Below are 10,662 nucleotides of genomic sequence, written 5' to 3'. Positions count from 1 at the left end.
ATCTAGAAGCCTGGGCCTGGCCTCTTGAGACTCTACTCAATGTATGCTCTTTTCTTCTTGTTTATATCCTATGTTATTTCTTGCCAGAAACTCTGGTCATGAGCTGTTAAGTTGTGGGAGTCCTGTACAGTGCTTCTCACACAGGACTCACTCAGGATCCTGGGACAGATCCATCACAAAATATGTCTCATTTACATACCTGAGCATAATTTACAGTGGAGTTCAGGTATTTTGTTACCCAATGTAGTACACAGAATAAAAATGTCAATTATAGACCAGGTCATTAGCCCAATAGTTGAGGTACCAATGTTCTATACTAGAATGCTGGATTTGATTTCTGTCTCTGGCTCCTAACCCCAGCTTTCCACCAGAGCAGAGCATGGAATATGCTTACAAGTCAATCATTTATCTTGGTGATAATGAAGTAATATTGCTTTATTTATTTCAGTCTAGCTTTTTTGAGAAGCCTGGAACAACATTTGCTGGTGCTGAATAATGTGACCATAGTAATGGGGTTCAATCTCTAATTTCTTTTTTATTATTATTTTACGAGATGTTTACATAGTTGATCAGGGTGGAAAGGATCTAGGGTTAGAGAGAAGTAGGTGTGATCATTATTTCCAAACTCTCTATTTATTCTTTCCATTTCTGAGGGAGTTGGAGGGGGAAGATAAGGGCATAGGCCATACCCAGGCTCCGAACCATCCCTGTACCTGAGGATGAAGAAAGGCTACCCCATATCAACCCAGGATCACAATGTGGCACATGCTCCTAGGGTTCTGCCTAGCTGGATGCAATAGTTTCAAAGTACTGTTGACCTCGTTGATCTATGGATGATGAATTTCTTCCAATGACCACTGGCTGTCACAGTCGACCTAATAGTTTCCATTCGCCTAGATATTTGCTGTCATCATTTGGCTGAGGTAGCCGTCTATATGTTCTGTGCTCCATTCTCTGCCATGGTACCAGAAATCCTCTGCAGGTCCCATTGGGCTACCTTATCCTCTCTGTGCCATCCAGCAGTCCATCCTTTACACTGAGGTGGACCAGTTCTCTGCTGTGGTACCAGAAATTCTCTGCAGGTCCCATTGGGCTACCCTGTCCTCTGTGTGCCATCCAGCAGTCCATTGTTTACACTGAGGAGGACCAGTTCTCATAGTTGGGCTCATGGACCTGGGTCAGGCAACCTAGGCCCCAACCCCCGAGGCCCACAGACTTGGCTCCCACCATGCAGGTGGGCAGTAACTTGGACCAGAAGACCCAGGGCCCTCTGTATCCCACCCCCACCACCAGGGCTCATGGACCCAACATCTACTGTGCATGCATTCCTGTTGACCATGTCCAGGAGACCCAGGCCCCTTTAGACCTTCCACAGCTGGGGCTCACAGATCCAGTACCCACTATGCAGGTAGGCCCAACGACCCTGGCCATAAGACCTGGAACCCATCATACCCCCCAACACCCATTGCCAGGTCTCACAGAGCTGGACCCACCAAACAGGCATGCCCAGTGACTTGGGCCAGACGACTCAAGCCCTCTGGATCCCCGACCCCTGGGGCTCACAAATTCTACACCCACCTCACAGAAGGGCTGAAAGTTCTAGACCATACTACCCAGGCACCACTGAAACCCCCACCCCTAGTGCTTATGGATCCAACACTCAACATGCAGGTGGGCCCCAAGACCTGGACCAGGTGAACAAAGCCCCATCATAACACCTACCCCTGGGGCTCATGGATCCAGCACCCACATCACAGGCAGGCCAAAGGGTGCCTCCTTGCCTGGGGCTTATGGACCCAGCACCCACTGTTCCCAGACTGGCATGGCTCATCGTACTTCAGTATCCACCAGTGGGTGCTTCAGCCTGTCTCAGCCCCAGTATGAACTGGCTGGTTATACAGCCTGATCCAGCCACTACTGCACATCATCCTGGTTCTAAGATCCACCAGGGGATGTTATGAATTGGCCCAACCTGACCCACCTTAGACTTGACCCACATGTACGCCAGTGGGTACTATAACCTGGCCTGGTTTGGGCTGTTCCATGCCTTGGTTGTTGCGCTTACCCACAGTGACTGCAACATGACACAGGAGTTCACTAAACTCCTCTATCATATCTGCTCCCAGTCGCAGATCTTGCGCACACCAGTAGGTCCTTGGTCTAGGTTGACTTTGTACACCTTTTGTCCCAGCAGGAACAATGTCCTTGCCCAACTGGCCCATACCATTTTTGGTTGGTTGCTGCAGCTGAGCCACACCTGGCCCATGTCCAGACACAGATCTCACATGGCTCAGTGGGAGCTGAGACTTAGCCCAGCCTGCTCTATGCCCATCCCGACTTTCATGAATACCAGTGGGTGCTGGAGTCTAGCCGAGTCTGACGCTCCTCAGACCCATTCCACATCTGTGCTGAGGGAGATTGCAACTTTGTCCAGCCCAGCCCAATGCCCTGATTCTGATTATCATGCTCACCAGCAGGAATTCCAGCCCAGCCAGGGCTTGCATGTGCAGTGGAGATTGTTGTTCCACGTGGGTGAACCTGCATACTCCCTTGCAGATTCTACCCCCAGACCTGATTCACTCAAGTGTTTGTTGGCTTCATGGTCCAGCCTCACAGTACCCATTCCCTTTTCTTGCATTTGCTGGTGGATTCCATGTTCTAGCCCTTCACGTAGACTGGCTTTGTCCATGAAAGTCCCGGAGAAGTCATTTCTCATCAGGGCATGAACCCTCAGGTCCAAGGGCATCCCTACCTGTGCCATCGCCTGGACTCCATGTAACCTACATCCCCAAGTCCCCAGATTGCATAGTTGGGCAGCGCAAGGGCTTTGCTCAGCCCCATTGGCACCCGAGCTCCTGGTCTGATTTTCCCCAGCCACAGCCATGCAACTTGGATAGTAAGCATCCATGCCTCCAGCCCAGACTTCCTTGGGTTTCACCCACAGCATGGTAGCAATGGGTCAATCTCTTTAATTTCATTCTTTTTTTTGCCTTGATATATTTTGTTTACTTGCTTCATTCACTGATTTGCTACATGTCTCAGCTTAGACTCATTGATGGATCTCTATCTGCACTTTTTAACAAATCATTTTAAAAATTTATATAAAATGAGTTGATTTCAGGCCTGGTCCAATGGCTCAGTGTCTGAAGTCCTAGCCTTACAAGGGTCAGGATCCCATATGGGGCTCAATTTGTCCCAGTTGCTCCACTTTCCATCCAGCTCCCAGACTATGGCCTGGGAAAACAATAGAGGATGGTTTAAAGCCATAGTACCCTGCACCCACGTGGGGGACCAGGAGGAGGTTCCTGGCTCCTGGCTTCTGATTGGCTTGCCAGCAGGCATTGCAGCCCTCTCTGCTTCTCCTTATCTCTGTGAATGTGCTTTTCTATTTTTTAAAAAAGGATAAATATTAACAAAGAAAAGCGTTATTTTCACATTTTCTTAATAAAAATTTGGAAGCATACAGTTTCCCAAAATATTGTGTTTGTATATTAATTTGCTTCCCAACAACAAGCTTAGCTTTCTGATATGTAAAGTGTTTACATAGCAAGTAGAGAAAAAAGAAAAGAAAAAAATAAAATCACAAAAGTGATTGCATTTTCTGTTTTAATTGTAAAGGTAATTCACTGCTAATTCTATTGGATTAGTTTCCACAGATCAGAAAAGCACATGATTTATGTCTTTTGATATACATAACAATTTTAGTTGGATCCATTTTGTTGCAAACTGTAAGATTTCATTCTTTTGTGTGGCTGAGTAGTATTCCACAGCATGTATGCCTAATTTCCTTCATCTTGCCCTCTGTAAATGGGCCGGGAGATGCTGATTGCAATCTTGTCTCTAGATGCATTAAATAAAAAAGGCAATGCTATCTGAATAGTCTTTTTAAAAGCCCCTGTGAAAATTCACTTGAAAGTAGCACATAGAATTTGCTTAGTAAAGTTAAATGATTACAAAGAGGACTTCGCAATTCATTAAAGGTCTCATCAAAATAATTTTAAGGACTATTTTTATTAATTGTTATTTGTTTGCAAACTTTTCAGCTGAAGGCTGTATATGTAAAAGTGCTGAATACTGTGAGTTTTTAGCTGTCAAAATTTTAAGTCATGTCCGTGTCAATATTTTACTACTTTTACTTTATCAAAGGCTGACACAACCTCTCCTACTGTAATATATTTTTTCTTTTTCAGAGATCACAGGAAAAAAAATTGTTGAGAAATTTTCTCTAGCCTAGCATTAAGGGAGAGAATGTTAGAAGGGTGGTTACTGATATCAAATATGTAACATCTAAGGTGCACACTTCCTCATGATTAGCAACAATTTCCTTGAAACTTATTAAATATTAATTGTTTGCCTGTACTCTCTTCAAAGACTATTTGTTGACAACCACATACATTTAAGCAGCATAAGACTTGTCCTGTATTCTAATCCAAATAAGCTTAATCTAATTGACTATAATTATATTATTGCTAGATATCTAGATGCTTTTGAATAAAACTAAAATTGGAACTGTGTGAAGTGAATTGTATTATTTATGCTGCTTGCAGAAAGTAAAAAATATGAAACTAGTGCTGAATGAATAAGAGAAATTGGGCTTGGAGTTTTCTAAGAGTGATAATTAAAAGCAAAGGAACTTGTAGCTGCCTGAACAGAAAATTATAGAAACAGCTGTGCCACTATGGGAACTAGTGCTTGATGTGAAGGTTAAGCTTTGCCATAGCCAGCATTAGAGCAGTTACCCAACCATGATTTCTAAAGGTGACAGGCTGCTCTGCAGCATTCGTGTGAGAGGGTGTTTTCTGTATTGCACATATCAACTTACTAGTCTCTATAGATGCAAATTTAAACATATATTGAGAATATTTTCATAACATAACTGAAATAGTCAGTAAAATGTAGTTTTTGTTAGGTCTGCAGAATAAAGTGATGTGCTTTTGATTCCTTAATGTACAAACTGAGACAAACTTTGGGCAGCTACTGTGATACAGTCTTAGTCTGTCTAGGTTGCTAAAAAATAATTTAGGCTGGTCATTTATAAATGATAGAAATATATTGATCTCAGTCTCGTAGTAAGAGAAGTCCAAAAGAAGGTTCTAACAGATTGCACTCCAACAAGAACAGCTTTTCAACTTCAAAAACAAAAGTTAGTTTTCTTGCTTTGTCTTCTCATGGCAGGAGGAGCAATAAAACAAATGGTCGTGGTGACAAACTGGTTTTCTTTAAGCACTTTTAAAAGGACATTCATCTCAGGCCCAGTGCAACAGCCTAGTGACTAAAGTCCTTGCCTTGCATGCGCCTGAATCCCATGTGGGTGACGGTTCTAATCCCGGCAGCCTGCTTCCCATCCAGCTCCCTGCTTGAGTTGAAGGTTGCCCAAAGCTTTAAGGAGGAAGTTCCTAGCTCCTGGGTTCGTATTGGCACAGCTCCGGCTGTTGCAGCCACTTGGGGAGTGAATCAGCAGACAGAAGATCTTCCTTTCTGTCTCTCCTCCTCTCTGTATATCTGACTGTCCAATAAAAACAGTTTTTTAAAAAAAGAACATTCATCTCTTTTTGAGAGTGGAACCCTTCCACTTAACATTTCATATTTCTTGGAAATGTTTGTATTAAAGGAATATAGGATTTAAACTCAACCAACTAATCAACTAATTATAATTACATAGCTAAAGTCTTAGCAGTTGGATGAATCAAGGCAACTGTGCAATGGAAACTCAGTAAACATTGCCTTTGATTTACGTTTCTATTCATCCCATAAAATTATCCCCTTTGCATTTCCTCTAATGAATTAATTCTGGTTTGGAGCTGCCTAAGTTATGATGAACTGCCCAAATAAACTCTCTGAAATTTAGTTGTCCTTCAGTTTATTCGTTAACATATGAAAGTCTGAAAAAATTAAGATGCTTGCTGACAGCAAATGAGTGTTTTGATTTGAAGTATAGTCTGTTACTTTAACAGGGGACATGGCAAGCTACATTATACAATCATTAAGGGTATATACTACTAATAAAAATATATGAGAGAAATTGAAGAAAACATATAATGAGAGAAACTGTTCTACTGGAATATGTAATTTTGATACTGCTTCTTTAACATTTTCTGCTGTCTTGCTTGAGTGCAAGCTATCTCTGCTAACAACAGAAACGTAATTTGCACGTTCTGCTGAAGATAGCAGATTGATGTTTCTATATATATATGATTTTATTTTAGCATTTAGTTACTAATTTACAAAAACATGTGGCCAGCAGAGTTTTTGGAAAGCCCCAAGTTAGAGTAACTCATGGCTGGAAATGAGTTATTTTACCATTTTTAATGAGTCCTTTATAAAAGTGACTCAGACTGTGTCTGAGGTTATCCACCAGAGTTTGCTAATATTTCCTTGAAGACCTGACACTGGCACCCTTGATAGGCACATGTGTCATTTCACTTCTCACGTGAGTTATCCTGAGGATGTAGATATCTGAAAACAAAGCCATTGGCTTAGTCTTGTGCATTCACTTGAATTCCGCCAATCATGACTATTGTAACCTATCTGTGCCTAATTATTTGTATTTGTAGATTCAATTAATTATTTTGATCAAAGCAAATCTAATAATGTGAAAAAATGCTTTAAAAAAGATCCAGCAAAGAAATCCTAGGTTAAAGATATTACTGATAATATAAGGCCAACAACAAGAAAGTCAGCTTTTACAGTCAGCAACACTGGTTCTTTTTCAGCTACAATTATTGATTCAATCCCATAACCTAAATACATTTGAGATTTTAGTTAAAAATATTACCAAGATGACCACTTGAAAGTTAGTAATAGTCAATATCATCAAACGATTTTGCCCCAAATGTGTCTTTAGCCCTGAGATAGTAACTAATCATACTACAAAGCCAACATGAGCAGCAGGACAATGAAAGTCAAGCATTTGGGAAAAAACGAACATTGTTTTTAGTAACACTGAAGAGTATATGATAGTATAGTACTTTGCAAAATCCAATCAAATGTATTTTTTCTAGATGATACTTTTGATGTTTCTTAATAGTGAAAAACAAAATGTCATTCCTGTTGTATGAAGGAAATATTTGTTCATGTTTTGGTGAATGGCATTTGAAATGACTTGTGGTAATTAATATAGTAACAAAATGAAACATTTGACTGATCAGATAATGATGTGGGAAGATGCATGGAACACAATGTTAAAGAAATAGAGAAATATATTAACCCATGGAGCATCACAGACACAGCTGGGTGAAAATACAGCTTTTTATAACATTTACTTTGTGATATATGTTAGTTTTTCTTTTTTATATGTGAGAAAGATGTCACATAGAATGTATAGTTTCAATTACAAGTGATTTTATTATGTAAAAAGTATTTCATGGGCTATTTCTTGGAATAATAAATAAAAATCTTCTGTTATGGCTATAGAAATTTCTTCACAACTGATTTTATTGCATTATTTTCAGAGAAATTTGAAAACTAAACCAACCATTTACAAATATTATCAATATAGCTAATTTTGTAAAAATAAAACTTTAAAATTTTAAAACTTTGTTACTTTTAACATAATATGAATGAACATGAAAATCTTTTTCAGTCATAGCAATTTGCTAGTCATGTCATGGTAAATATTTAAAGAAGATAGCAGCTGAAAACAAGAGATTGAATTTTTCTTTCAACAACACAAGTGTTCTAAACAGGTTGACCTTTCAGGGATGAGGTAGACTGACATATATTTTGACTAAAATACACGCTCCATCTCTTTAAGCTAAAAGTAACATTTGAATAATGAGTGAAAAAGTGAAGGTTTTTTTCAAAGATGTTTTTGCTGTGACAAGTGAATTTTGAGAGTGGATACTTGGAAATGTCGCCATGTTGATAGGAACAATTATAAGTGCATAAACCCCAAAGTCTGTGTAACTAGAAACAGAATTTTCTAATCTCCATTGAAATTTCACAAAGTACTTTGATAATTTTCTTGTCAGTGTTTTAAAATTACTCTGTTATTTTGGAAATGCTGAGAGCAGAGAAGGCAAAATTTGATAGTTCAATTTCAATATTACATGTACTGCTAGATGGATTATGATTTTAGCACAGTTTAGTAGAAACCGTGATATGTTTTCGCTTTGTGTCTATATTTTATGGATCATATATTCCAGGTACATAAGCATGTTCTAACTTAGAAACTGAATTTATAATACCACTAAAGTTAGTGCAACACAAAATGCTATGCAAATATTGATAAAATACATAATTACCCTCTACTTGGATTTTACACTTGCAATTGTCTTTTTACCATTTGAGTTCAGGACACAAATATCTAGGTACTATTTGCCCATACATGCCTCTTGCTTCAAGACATCTCAGGCTTTAGCTGCTTTACTGGATGACTCTCTCTCTCTCTCTCTCTCTCTCTCTCTTTCTTAGATTTATTTTTATTGCAAAGTCAGATATGCAGAGAGGAGGAGAGACAGAGAGGAAGATCTTCCATTCGATGATTCACTCAGCCAGTGCTGTGCTAATCTGAAGCCAGGAGCCAGGAACTTCTTCCAGGTCTCCCATGCAGCTGCAGGGTCCCAAGGCTTTGAGCCATCCTCGACTGCATTCCTAGGTTACAAGCAGGGAGCTGGATGGGAAGTGGAGATGCCGGGATTAGAACTGGTGCCCATATGGGATCCCAGCGGGTTCAAGGCGAGGACTTTAGTCACCACGCTGTTGTGCTGGGCCCTACTGGATGGATGACATGTAATCAGGCCTCGCCTGCAGGTGCTTCTACAACAGCTTGTTGAAAATAGATTATAAACTGTTTTGGTGTGACACTAACTCTGTATTTTTCTTGTACAAAAAGCATTGCCCTGGATTTTCAACTAAGTGTTCCATACTTAGTTTTACTGAATTTTCTTCCTAAAGTCAAGCTTCTACCTTCTGGGGATTCTTTTTCACATTATCCCTGTCACACCCTCTCCTCTTTGTTTTCTGCTTTTCTGGGCTTAAAACACTCATAAGTTTTTTACTGTCTTAAAAACCAAAGTAATAAAGCTTCACCTCTACCTCGTTTACTGTTAGCTCTTATTTTTTCATCAATGCATCCAAAATAATCGATGCTGTATATGGTGTTCGAATTTTGTCTTCTCACACATCTCACACACTGTACAATATCTTTTATAATTTAGAATACATTTTTTGTTTGTAAAGTTACTGTTTCCCTTATTCTGTTCCATATCACCTCTGCAACACTTCACATCAGTTTGAACCCTTGCCATTCCTTTTCCCATCAATTCTCTGCACTACCCGACTTCTCCGGATCTCCAACTATTCTTTGTTCATGTTACCAAGTGACAATAATCATCACTATCTAGCTTCTGTCCCTCTGGATCAAAAAGCAATCTTTTCTTTTTTTCATTATAGGGACTTGTTTTATATTTCCTACAGGCAATTTTTCTAAACATTGAATTAAGGCATGAAATGATCAGGAAATTAAATTTACTACCTGATTATTCAAATATAGACTTAAATCAAAGGTTTTCAAGGGTGCTAATAGAATCAAGGGATCAACCAAAGGGATAAAATTTGGATGGCGTTGAGAAGTTAGCTCTATCTCCAAAGCTAAAGAAAAGTGAAAAATCCACGATATGAGTCCACGAAAGCCTGAAACCTCGCAGGGGGTAATCGATAAGGGGCAGATCAAACCCTGAGCGGATGTGGCTACAGTAAAAAAAAGAATCTGACCAAAAGTTGGAAGAAATACTGTGTGTGATACTTCTACCTTCTGCCATGCCCTGCTGCCCTCTGGCTTCTCTTTTCAAAAGAAAAGACTACAGAGCAACTTGATTCAGTTAGGGTAAACACAGACAACAGTGCATCATGTCTATGACAACCAATACACACATCTCTCTCTCTCTTTTATTTTTTACATTGGCAACTCACATAAACCTAATTTCTAAGACTACAGTTCGTTGTATATTCTTATCTGATTTTCTTTCTATCCCTTTCAACACAATATGTCCAAAAGCAAAAGCCATCTCATTTTTGTAATGCTGACCCTGAACTAGGGTTAGATTTCAGTCTTTGTTGGTTTTCTCTAGCCTGTATCCTAGCTCTGCATTTCTGTTTCTGAGACCATATTCCATTTTTGCTTTAGTTGGGGCTGTGTATGTGTGTGTGAGAGAGAGAGAGAGAAAGAGAGAGAATCTCTGCTTTGAATCACATTTCCGTTGCCCATCTTACTTTGCTCTGTTATCTTCCATCCTTGTAGATTTAAATTGTGTCCCAGTGCCTGGAAAGTGAAAAGCCCTGCTCTTGTAGCCTCAACTGTTGCGCTGTGCCCAGTTTACTGCGCATCTTCTGGGTGGGACTTTCTCCCTGTGAACCGCTCATCTGGGCGCCCTCTTGTGGCTGACGACAGTCTGCAGCTACAGCGTCATGTTCTAGATTCGATTTCTGAACTTCCTTACTCCTAGTGCCTGCTTCATTCATGCCCATGCACTGAGTTCTGAGGGTAGTTGGTTCCAGCTGGAGGAGTTAACTGGATTGTTCCAAGTTGTGGAAATACCGTGATATGTACCGAAAGAGATGATGACTTTTTAATGCAAGCTGACTATGTCAGAAATGTTGATTATTGTTTATAGTCCATTTCCATACTCCTGAAAATCAGTGGTTATTTTACTTACTAGTTGT

The sequence above is a fragment of the Ochotona curzoniae genome, unplaced genomic scaffold (assembly GCF_017591425.1).
Source record: "Ochotona curzoniae isolate NIBS_2020 unplaced genomic scaffold, NIBS_Ocur_1.0 contig_3819, whole genome shotgun sequence".
Taxonomy (NCBI): Eukaryota; Metazoa; Chordata; class Mammalia; order Lagomorpha; family Ochotonidae; genus Ochotona; species Ochotona curzoniae.
This window is presented reverse-complemented; position numbering follows the sequence as displayed.